Raw genomic sequence first — 13,370 nt, 5'->3', positions numbered from 1 at the left:
GAACTATGCATATGATAGCTTATCAAAAGTGATGGTGATGGTGAATATAACCTATACATATCATAGTTCACCGGGGAGTAATAGGGATTAGTGAACCTGAACTATGCATATGATAGCTTATCAAAAGTGATGGTGATGGTGAATTCCTTTCTTGTAATTAAGTTCCTAGGGTAGATGAAACATAAACTATACCTATTATAGTTTATCACTTAGTTTGTAATATATATTTCCCATAACTATACCGATTATAACTAGCGCGTTCGTTTGTGGGGGTATAATGGCTTAACTTTACTTATTATAGTTTATCATAATTGTCCATAGTGGCAATATCTCTTTTGTATGTGTAAAACCTTTAATAATGTGTTTGTTATATAAATAACCCTAAACTATACCTATTGTAGTTTATCAATTATTTGTGTGGGTAGTGAGCATAGGCCTTACTTGTCATAATTTACCAATGTTTATATTTTAATGGATATAGCCTCGTAATATCATTTATATATTTACCATACTTGTGGAGGTGTAAATCCATTTGTTTTCTGATGTATGTCTATGTAAGAATACAAAATTTGTCATATATTGCAACTACACATAATCACATAACGATGTATACCTTGCTCAACATGTTACAAGGTGAAATGAAATTTATAGTGTTTTTCTGTTAATAACATTTTCTGTAACTGTTATTGGAAAAATTGTAGAAAAATCATAAAATGTCCAAATCAAGTTCTGTAACTTCTGAGAGTTTGGAAAATGAGTCTAGTTTGTTCATAATTTTTATTATAATTTTTAATGACTTCTTACTTATGTGAAAGAGTCCATAATCACAGACTGGTCCGGATTGATGTTTGAAATGATAGGCAGTTTTGTAAAAATCACCATAAATTGTAGAAAAATCTTATGGAGATGTGCAAGTAGTCATTTTAAAGCTAAGAAGTGGAACTACATGCACCTAAAACAGTTTTGAAAACAAAAATGTTTAAGATGTCCAAAACAGTCCGTTAATGGAGTTGAACTTTTCTGATGAAAGCTGTTAGAAAAATGTAGTTATGTTCTTAGTGTTTTAACTTGTATTCTCCCCCCCCCCCCCCCCCCCCCCCCTAAAAACTTGAGGAAACATGAAAATGTAGGGGTATGAACTCACCTTAAGTGATTTCAGTAGGTAAGTGTTGAAGAAGAGAAGTGTTCAACCCAAGAACACTTGAAGAATCACTTGAAGATTCGAAGATCTAACACAATTATGAGAGAGTTTGTGTAAGATATCCATGATTTGAGTGGAAATAATTGAGATAATCATAAAGAGAATGGATTATTCTTACCAAATGTGGAGGAAAATCCCAATATCAGCCCTCAAATCTCGAGTTCTAGAGAGGGAAAATGAGAGAGAAAAGAGTTTGCTCTTTTTGGTGAAAAGAGAGGAAATGAGAGAAATGAGGAGAGAGGATGAATATTCAGCTCTCAAAAACGTGGGAAAGAGTGATGATTGAGTGGAAAGTACATTGATGTGACCTAGGTAAGGTGGGGAGGTGTGGCTGGTCATAGAGTGGGTGTGGGAGTGGTTGCTTGTGTCATAAAGTAAAGCAAAGTCAACACTCCATCTCTTTGTACTTTACCCACTTGCTTTTATTATTTAAATAAAGATTTTTATGAAAATATGATTAAATTGTGAATATTTAGGGTTTATTATGTTAAAATATGATTTTGGGTGAAAACCCCGCGTTAAAATAATTAAAAACGGGCCTTAAACGTAAAACTATGCGAAAACCGGGAGAAATTGAGCTCCCAGCGAGACCTCTCGGTCCTAGGCCGAGGCTCGGTCCATGCTGAGGTTGGAGTCGGAAACGAAGGCGCGATCCAGAAGAAGGAGCGAAGGCGAGGGTTCGTCCGAAGGCTCGGTCCGAAGGGTCAGCAGGGAAGCTTCGGTTCGGAGATAAGAGGCGAGAATGGCAGAACCGAACGGACTGTAGTGAACAGTACCTTCGGTTCGGTTAGTGAACAGTACCTTCGGTTCGGATCAGCAGCCTTCTTCATCAGGAGGTTTCGGTTCCTAAGAGGGGTTTCGTTTCGGTTCCTAAGAGGGGTTTCGGTTCCTAAGGGGGGTTTCGGTTCCTAAGAGGGGTTTCGGTTCCTAAGGGGGGTTTCGGTTCCTAAGGTCCGTTTTTCGCGTAGACTTCCGTTTTTGGGCTGTTTTCGCCAAATTCGAGGGTCGGGATGCCCCGAGTGATTATAGAAAGTTGGGAGAGATTTCGAGAGAGATTTGAGAGAGATTCCACATACTCAGAGAGATTTGGGAGAGATTTGACATACTTGGAGAGATTTCACATACAGAGAGATATGTGGGAGAGATTTCACATACTTAGAGAGATTTGGGAGAGATTTGACATACTTGGAGAGATTTCACATACAGAGAGATATGTGGGAGAGATTTCACATACTTAGAGAGATTTGGGAGAGATTTGACATACTTGGAGAGATTTCACATACAGAGAGATATTTAGGAGAGATTTCACATACTTAGAGAGAGTTGGGAGAGATTTGACATTCTTGGAGAGATTTCACATACAAAGAGATATGTGGGAGAGATTTCACATACTTAGAGAGATTTGGGAGAGATTTCACATACTTAGAGAGATTTGGGAGAGATTTGACATACTTGGAGAGATTTCACATACAGAGAGATATGTGGGAGAGATTTCACATACTTAGAGAGATTTGGGAGAGATTTGACATACTTGGAGAGATTTCACATACAGAGAGATATTTGGGAGAGATTTCACATACTTAGAGAGATTTGAGAGAGATTTGACATAAGAAGAGATAAAGTGAAAACGATTGAGAGAGGTTTCATTGGTGACCTTTTTGAGTGTTCGACTTTGCAATGCAGGGTCTGTAAGCCCCGTTAAGCCTTGTTTAAGGATCTTGCATACTCCCGATGAGTATGCAACATTGTTTTATCGGTTTGGCTTGCCACGCACCACAGTTTTAGGTTAAGGAGATCTAGATGTACGCACTTTTCGATTTATGATCTCTCATTAGAATAGAGAGTTGTTTAGGAGTTACATAACGTAAACTCTAATACTCATGACAAATTGAGTTGACCGGTTTGACTTGTTGACTTTAGTTGACTTTGACTTGACTGAAAATTGACGGTTGTCACATGAAAGGGTCGCGAAGACTCTTAACATCCTAACTTATCAACAAGGGGCGGCATTGGTGCCTTAGACCCGCTAAACCCAATGAGGAAAAATCACGTCGAATACAAAAAGATAGTTGAACGGATCCCGACTCCGAGTATCGACTCTACTCAACCCCTAAACATAAAAATTTCCTAAAGTACAACACAAAATGCCCAAAATCCCCTTATAGGTCGAAATTGGTCAAATACTAAAGTCAAATTCAAAGTCAACAATCTGAGTTGACTCAACTCGCAGAGTTTCCCCCAATCAACAGAATCATGAAAAGTCGATCCAACTCGCCGAGTTCACCCTGAACTCGCCGAGTTTCCCCTTTAGTCAGCAGTATCGGGAAAATTCAGTCCAACTCGCCGAGTTTACCGATAAACTCGTCGAGTTCTTCAAGAAACACACATCTTAATCCATTAAGTTACCATTCTCGAAACTAAAAGGTCCACCACTCAGATCTTAACTGAAATAACGTCTAGAAGGGTAAAGTTTCCAACTTTACCCTTAAGAACCATCCTAATGGGTTTAGAACCCAAACCCTAATCTTAAAAGGTTAAGACTTAATAAATAATCACTTATTCATCAAGACAAGGCCCCACAATACATATCTGGTCCTTAAAGGTTGCATGGTCACGTAAAGTTTCCAACTTTACTCTCATGCATGGCTATAAGAGACTCAAATGTTCAATATAAGCCATAATAAGAACCCAATGGAAGCATGGAGCTTTTAAGACCATAAAGTTGGCACCTTTATGCCAAAAGAGCTCATGAAGATTATGGATTTGAAGGAATAACCCCTTTGGGACGACCTACACTCCATCACCCACTCAACTTGGCTAGATCATGAAAACTAGCCCCAAAAAGAGATCTAAATGAATACTAAGCAAGGTTAGGACTTTATACCCAATATAGGTTCGAAATGGAGCAAGGAATAGAGATATGAATGCTCCTACTTGAATCACCACATTGCACCAAGATCCTCTTCCTTTAACAAGCTTCAAACACACCAAAAAGTACTCACAATAAACTCACAACACTCAAAGGAGGCTCTAGGGTTTCGAGATTAGGGTAAGGGACTATAGAGGATGGAAATGAGGCCAACACCTAGGACTTAAGGAGTTTAAATAGGGTGAAAAACCTCGAAATTAGGGTTTCTTCTCCTGCTGCCAACTCGTCAAGTTGAGGCATCCCAACTCGTCGAGTTGGTTCATTAAACCAGGACGTCAAACCCACTCCAACATGACGAGTTGAGGCTTCCAACTCATAGAGTTCTACAAATAATTTCAATAATTTGAAGGTTAAATACATACTAGAAACCAGGCGTTACACAACTAGTCATATCCCATAAAAGGAGACATAGAAATACATAGTTACATATACAAATAAATAGCCAACAAATAAAGAAATTAAATTCCTCTTCTTTTAACCTAACATTATTGAACACTTTGCCATCTTTAATGACCACAATACCTTCCTATAAAAATATATTTGAATTAGGCATGTTTGGTGACAAACTTAAAGGCTTTTTCTTAAACAATGAACAAAAAGTAATACCTATAAACAAATTTGATCTGCTTAATACATGTTCATTTATCATCAAGTAAACTTCAAACTACTATGAACTAGGGTGAGGTTGTTGCTGATATTGAATATATTAGTTGAAGAAAGCTTAATGTGAAAGATGCATAATAGATGAAGAGAATCAAGGAGATGCGTGATAGAGAATATAGTTGGTATATGAAGAATGATATTTATTCGTAATTAATAAGGGCGTGTAGTGATGACTATTTCCAAATTTCCTCCTCGTCTTCGGTTATTATAAGGTGTGTGGATGCAGTGTTGCTAGGGAGAACGAGGAGTCAGAAGCATACGCATGGGATTTAGGTGCGTCGTTGCCCCCTCATTTTTTTCTCATGTGAACGATAACTTAACTCTTTGTGCTAGCGGATCAAAAGCAGGCCTAAATATGATATACCCATAACAACCATATGGAATCATAAGCCCCTTTACAACCTGTTGTACTAGGTTGTGTCCAACTTGCCCTAGGTTCGGGTCGGCCATGTCATCATCATTTATAAGTTTTGAGGGGAGAATGTTGGATGCGAAGCTTTCCATAAAGGATGACAAGAAGGATTGGATTATTACTTTTAATATGCGGAGAATATTCTCTTATGCCTTGGACACACACTTATATATCGACATATATGCATTTGTTGGAAGTGTTTAGAGATTTAGTTCATAGAAAGTTGAACTTGGATTTATATCTATTTCATAATTGTACTTTCCTAAAAATAATTGAATGCAACTTTAACCCCGAAACCATATGTTGTAAATTATGTCGCTCTTAATTTCCGCATATCAAATTCTAGTTTTTTGTCGTGAAAATCTACATTATTTATAATTAAAAGGCATTAGCTAAGTAATATTAAAATATTGTGATATTAAACAAACCAATTATCATGAACAAAGTTATTAACAAAAACAACCAAGTTTTTTTGTGTTTTAAGAACATAACAACTTAGTTCGGAATGGGGAATTCTGAATTCATTCCGGACTGACTTAATGTCACATCAAAGTACTTTTTTCTAACAAAAAAAATACATTTCGGACGGACATTTGGGATTACAGAAAAAAAATTCAGAATATTTTGAAATTACAAGAACAATTTCGAAATCCAATACACAATTTTGGAATTTCGAGAAGATGCTTCGTTTTTCACTCAAATCCAACAAAATTCTAGAGAAACGCAACTGATGGTAAGTAGATACGATAAAAGGACTTAAAATGTGATATTTAATTGAAAAACAATGATATTAGACATTTCGAAAGGATCATCATGAACATGAGTAGAGATATTTTTCGTGCAACTAAAAAAACACAAATTATATATTTGATTAGTCCGAAGGAGCCATCCCGGCAGGACAAGTTGGTTATTTTCACAAATCACAAGCAAATTATCATTTTTGTTAACAACTCTATTCCTATTGGTTAGTTTAGTTAGTATGCATATAATATTTATAATATTTATAGCGACAACTCACAAAACACATAAGGCAAAAAGTTCAAATACAAGGAAGCCTCAGTTTAGGATTAAGGAGCAGTCAAAACAGTTAAGGCAAAAGGTTCAAATACAGTTAAAACCAATCAAATTTTAAACTAGCACTATATATTTTATTCTAATTATCCAATATCTAGTATTTACTTTTGAAACGTAAACAAAACAAAAACAAAATCAAAGTAAAACAAGAGAGGGAGGGTTTGGAAAAGAGGAATGCAAGTTTCTTATTCATCCAACATCAACTGTTGGAATGAAAGAGAATGTGTGAGTCATTACTTAAACCAAGCAACTGAAGGATGTAAAGGCACGCAAAGCGAACTATTCTTTCACCTTTTACTAAAGAACTAGATTATGACTCGCTTTAAACGCGGGCAATGATTAAATACATATCACATTAATAGGTGACTTTGCCTTAGGTTGAATTTTAATAAAAAAAAAATGTTAGTTAGATTCATTGTTAGAGTTTTTGAACCAAACTTAGTAGATAAAAATATTTAATATTTATATTAGAGCAATTTGGTTTTTTAATACAATAATTTTTGACATAAATAATATATGTGATCTTTAATGCGACTTCTTGATTAAAACATGTTGTGTAGTTTCTTTATGAATTAAGTGTGTTCGGCGTACCAACCCTCATGGAGGCTAATACGGCTCTTCTCATATCGACCATGTAAAACCAAAAACAACAATAAGTTGTTAAATGTACCGGCAACATTAAATTTTGCAAAAAAATTCGATAAACATTACAAATAAAGTGAATTGTCATAACCATAAACATCAAATTCATACATTGTAACTTGGTCGATTTCAAAGTATTTTTCCTTATAAAAATTAAAATATGATTTTTTAGGCTACACCCAATCACATATACATATCTTCCGATCATATAAATTATTACAAAAAAATGTTATTAACAAAAATATAATATTAGTTTCATAATTTGTTAAAGGTTAACACTAATAAATAATAATGAAATTTCACAAATCTTACATTTTGGTCGGTACATCCAACTAACAAATGAAATTCGGTTTAGATGTTTGATTCAAGAAGTGCATCCATTTAGAATGCTTACCAGTTTTGAATGTTTCCACTTGGATGTGAACATTAATATTCTTGTAGAGAAATGGAACTTCAAATGAACTCTACATAGCTAAATCAGCAAACATGACAACACAAAAAGAAGCCTAACTTGGCATATAACCAAATTTCCAGCAAATTTCAAAATTTTAAGGTTTTGTTGAACAATTTTTTCAATTTATCAGAATTTTATTTTTTTTACAACCTTATATGAGTAATCAAGAATTTAAATCAAGTGAAAGAAGTAATTATTCATTTAAATCCAGTAAAAAAATTACAATATTGCGAAATTGCATATAATTTACATGTTTGTTTATTGTCTTGGAGGTACCCGACCACTTGGATATGTACTATTATTTGATTAATTAGTGCATAAATTACATCATAGAATATGAAATTTAACAATTGTTTAAATTCATTTACACTTGATTTAACAATAGAAAATAGACAAATTTATAATCATAAAAGTATGCTTAATTCAACAAATTTGTTATTAAAATTAATAGAAAACTAAGTTTCTTGAAGAAACATTGATGGACAACGTGTTTGACCAAACATCGGTCAAGATGATGTAAATAATTTGATCTAAGGGTGGAAAAGGTATAAGTGAAATACAATCAAAAATATTTATTGTTTTAGATGATGAAATAAAGATTCTCTTTTAAACATATAATTCAATCTTCTATTTTGTATATGTAATGTCATACACTTGGGTTGCGGTGACTTCGTAAGACATGTGGAAGATATGATGGATAACCTATTGACTCATGTTCAAATCACCGCACTACTCGGCCTCTGTGGCCATAGAGTTTCGCGTGCAGTGACTCCGTGTCATGAGGCATAACATCATGTTCGCAGTGGGGGATTAGTCGGTGCGTAGAAGCTGGCCCGGAAACCCTCGTTAGGGAAGTTCCCTTCCCAAAAAAATGTAAAAGTCTTAGTCTTTGCCTCTCTCTAGCGTCGTTGTAATGAGTTTTATTATTTAAATCTGTAAAATTGTGGCTATCATTAATATCTAAAAAATAATAATATTTCAATGGTAAATGTTTACTAATAAATTTATTAATAAATTCACTAGGAACTATAAATAATTGTTTTAGAACGGTTAAAAGATTTATAAAAGTTTATAATTTCATAAAAAGTTGTAGTTTGCTAATATTTATATTGAAGTTGTAATGAATAACATTGTAACAATGTTGACAAATTCACATTCAAACGGAATAATAGAGTAAAAATGATTAAAATTATAAATTCATATGAGTTTAAACCCAAAAGGCAAATAGATGAATAATTCAACATTTCATAAAACCCAAAAGGTATTTAAATGATAAAAATTCTAACCCAAAAAACGAATAGTATTAAACAAAGTAATCAAAAAACAAACCCAAAAACCAAATGGTATGTAAACATAATATGAAATCAATTGTACTCAAATCACTCAACTGTTCATATAAAATCACGGAAATCATATATTATTTTTCTTTATTTGGAATTAACAGTTTTGGTTTGCATTCTCCATAAGTACGATCTGCGATTTATGTTAATGACTGTTTGGTTGAGGACATTGTCTCCATATTATCAACATCGTAAACACATTCCAAGTTGTGTTTTAATTCTTCATGTCTAGACATTTTTTTAAAGGATGTCCACTTATTTAGTGGACTTGTTACAATACTTTTATCAAGATTTGAAGCCGGTGTGACGTTATCACCAGTAAAATGAAACTGCATCCTAAATATACAAAATAAATTCATATGTCAATCTAAAAGTTAATAATATTAAGTATTTAAAATATTATATTTAGTTATATTATATTTAAAACCTTTAAATTTAATGTGTCTTGACATTCGAATTTCGTCGATAAAACGTTAAACGAATCAGATTACGACACCTATAATTGTAGTACATAGACATATGTTAGTTGATCAACTAAAATATAAGAAAACGAATCTAATAAGTGTAGTGTTTGTAGTATGTTTCGTAAAAGAATGTTACCTGTTCGATGTTAATTTTTTTTCCAATTCAAAAGTGATTTTATTATCAAAATTGAAGTTTGAGATTGAATAACCATCAATATTGTTCTTCAAATTATAATGAGAAATTTGAATTTTGATCGACAACTTTTTATCCAAAAGTAATTTCAAATCAGATGGATAAATCTTCATATTACCCTCCTAAAAATGGAAAAACTAACGGTTATAAAAATAGATAGACAAATAGTAAATATTAGTTTTATGTAAATGAAGTTAATATCGATAATCTCATTAAACTTTTGAAGCAACTCTAGTGTGTTTTTTTTTTCAGAAGTTTCTTTGCGTCACGATCAAATAATGTAAGTAACACCACGCCGGTAAAGTTTTGTACTATAATGATGATTTTGAAACTAAAACCATTGATAGAAACAAATTCAATAATATAAAATTTGAAAATTTAATCGAAGATTACAATAATATGTATAAAAGAGTTATTGAAAACTTTGGAACAACAGATACGTCTTTGTTCATGCAAGTTGAAGTGTAACAATAAAAAAAACTTATTTATCTTGCTTTTGATCCGTTTCACTATCTTTGTTCATTTTATATGGGATATACTGAAAGATAAATTATGAATAATATTGATTTTAATTTTGACTCTTAAATATTTTGCTGATTTAATGGGATTATATTAGATTTTATTGGTTAATAACTTAATTATTGATATTCTTGTTTAATGAGTTTTTTAAAAAAAAATAAATAAATAATAAAATATAAACGAGTTTGAATTTGGAAATCAAAAACTATAAATAAAGGAGTTAAATTAGGAACAATATTAATTAGAGAAACTGATATCATGTATATAAATAGAATGATATGTTTCAATTGATAAAATAATTACTGAATTTAAAGATGCTATAATTATTATAGATTCTATAATTAAATGTAATTTTGTTTGAATTTTATCTGGGGAAGATGACGTCAGCAGTTTGATCTAATGGTGGAAAACATAGGATTTAAACACAATCAAGGGCCATGATTGTTTCATTGGTGAATTAAAGGTTCTCTTTTAATAATATTTAAAGATGAGTTTTTTAAAAAAGAAAAAACTGAACAAGTTTGAATGCTGAAGCCAAAAACTATAAATAAGGGAGTTAAATTATGAACAATATTAATTAGGATAAATGATGGCTTAGATCATCAAAAGATGGAGATGCTTGCTTCAGTTTGTAGAGATTTGTGTGAAGCTAAAACACAGGTGCGATAATTGGAGATCCGAGTAAGAGACAATACACAAATTCTAAGAATACATGAGAAAAAAGGAACCAACTTATGGTGCTACATTATGTTATAAACACACAAAGCATCAATAGAAGCATAACCATTAACATGAGGACGAAGAGGATTAGACAATTATGGTTTAGGAGAAAAAAATAGAGGAGAAAGATGGGGCGGCTATTCATGTTTTTGACAAGATTTATGGGGAAACCGATACTTAATATATAGATAGAATGATAGGCTTCAATTGATAACATAATTGCTGATTTTAAAGATTCTATAATTAAATGTAATTGTGCTCGAATTGTGAAATATATTTTAGAAAGTATGATAGATTCTATAATTAAAGATTTTATAATTAAATATAATTGTGATTGAAATGTAATTGCTAAATTTAAAGATTCTATAATTAAATGTTTGATTTCTATTTGGAGAAGATGATGTCAGCAATTTGATCTAATGGTGAAAATCATATGATTGAAATACAATCAATGGCCATGATTGCTTTATTGGTGAATTAAGGGTTCTCTTTTAATAATATTTAGAGATACCGTGTGCTTGTCATACTCAGTGGCATACGCCTATTTTTGGAGAGTCCCTTCCTTCATTGGAGGGCTCTAACCAATTTTTAAAGTTCAAAATTCCACTAGGTCTTGTCAACTGATACAAGAAATACAGTGATTATTTTAACAGAAACCCTGAATGTTTGACTTTTTGAGCTTGTGATCGGAAACTGCATCATAGAAGAAACCAACTGGGTTTTGTTAATTTATTTATCTTTATAATATTAACTGTCCTGCCATATTTTGACTTTACAATACAAGAAAGGAGCTAATGTTGTTCGAGATAAAGTAAAAAGGGTTAACAAATCATCTGTTTTTTTAAGGCTGGTAGGAATACCGACACCACACACCACGGTAAAGTGAGGTCCCAAAATGAATTCGGCGCACCTTCTTCCTTTCCTCCCCAACGGCTACTTTTGGATTTTATTTTATTTCACACTATCTAATACTTTGTTACACTTCCTACTACTCATTTCACACAAACACTACACTTAGTATCTACTACCAAAAATGAATTCAAACAACCTTTCCACCGATTTCACCCCAAGATTCGGGCGAAACAAGCCGCGTGCAAGTGGTTCTACAACTCCGAGTCAAAATGTTTTCGTTTTTGATCCGTCGATTTACCGACCACAACTTGATACCCCTATGTTTTCAACCCAAACAATTTCACTATTAACAAATACCACAATAATACTTTATGCCGCCCTAATAATGATACTTTCTATGTATAAGAGCACGTGCATAGTCTTAGTCCTAGTCATACTTTCATACCGGGTCTAATGCTTGTATTTAGGAATCAATTGTATTTTTCTGTATTTATACCAACTCATATAAATGTTATTATTCATTCTCATTCAATACAAGAACTCTCAATGTTCATCAATTTACATGGTATCCAGAGCCTTGTAATTTTTTTTCTCCGTCGTCTTCCTCCTACCCATGGCTAACAATTAGCTTATTCTTGGTCTCGCTACAAATTCCACCTTCCAAATACCAACCATTAACATCAAATTAGCCACAAAAAACTACTATCCTTATTGTTCCCAAAATAACCAAACGCTTGCTCAGTGTCTCTAAACTGAGTAAAGAAAATAATGTATATTTACAATTTTTGCATAATCACTGCTCTGTCAAGTCATTGCATGGACACACTCTTCTCACAAGGGACATTAAGGATGGTCTCTATCGTGTTCCAGCCTCCCTCACCACATTGTCCAACAATTCAACTCTTATCATTGCACTCACTGGCGTTCGTACTTCTCTTCACGGCTGGCACAAAAGACTTGCCCATCCTTATGCACCTCTTCTCAAGCATATGTTATCTTCATTCAAGCTTCCAACTTCATCAAATGCCTTCCTTGTTGTCTGCTTGGAAAGATCCACCGGTCTCCACTCACTAGTTCTCATGTTGCATCTTTAAAACCTTTTGATTTAGTTTATTCTGATGTATGGGGTCCCTCCCCACATTTTTCAATAAATGGAAACCGATATTTTGTTTTGTTTATTGATGATTGCACAAAATATGTGTGGATTTATTTCTTATATCAAAAATCTCAAGTTCTCCCTACTTTTATACAATTTCATCAAATGATACAAATTCAATTCACTACTACCATCAAAAGTCTACAATCCGATTGGGGAGGTGAATATCGCAGTGTTTAACCCTATCTCTCGACACACGATATTGATCATCGCATTTCTTTTCCCCATACACAGGAACAAAACGGGACAGTCGAGCGGCGCAATCGAGTCACTGTGGAGAAAGGTCTTACTTTCCTTGCTCATTCCTCTCTTCTTCTTACCTTTTGGGAACATGCGTTTAAAACAACAACTTACCTTCACAATCGCACCGTAACCCCTGTTCTAAATTATCAATCACCCTACCAAAAGTTATATTCTAAAATTCCCGATTATGCATTTCTGAAAACTTTTGGATGTCTCTGCTACCCATTTCTCAGACCTTATAATCAACATAAAATTGATTTCATATCTTTACCATGTGTGTTTATTGGGTACAGTGCCTCTCACAAGGGATATTTGTGTTACCATCAACCTTATTTTGCATATTCATTGCCAAACATGTCGTTTTCAACGAGGATGTTTTCCCGTTTTCAACCACTTTGCCTCCCACCCCTCCTATGCCATCTTCACTTTCGCCCAAATCTACTACTGATCCTACACTTCTTCAGTTAGCCACTTCTTTAACCCCTACCCTTCCGCCTTCCCCACTCCA

The sequence above is a fragment of the Lactuca serriola genome, chromosome 6 (genome assembly GCF_051521515.1).
Source record: "Lactuca serriola cultivar US96UC23 chromosome 6, Lser_US96UC23_V15, whole genome shotgun sequence".
NCBI classification, from domain to species: domain Eukaryota; kingdom Viridiplantae; phylum Streptophyta; class Magnoliopsida; order Asterales; family Asteraceae; genus Lactuca; species Lactuca serriola.
This window is presented reverse-complemented; position numbering follows the sequence as displayed.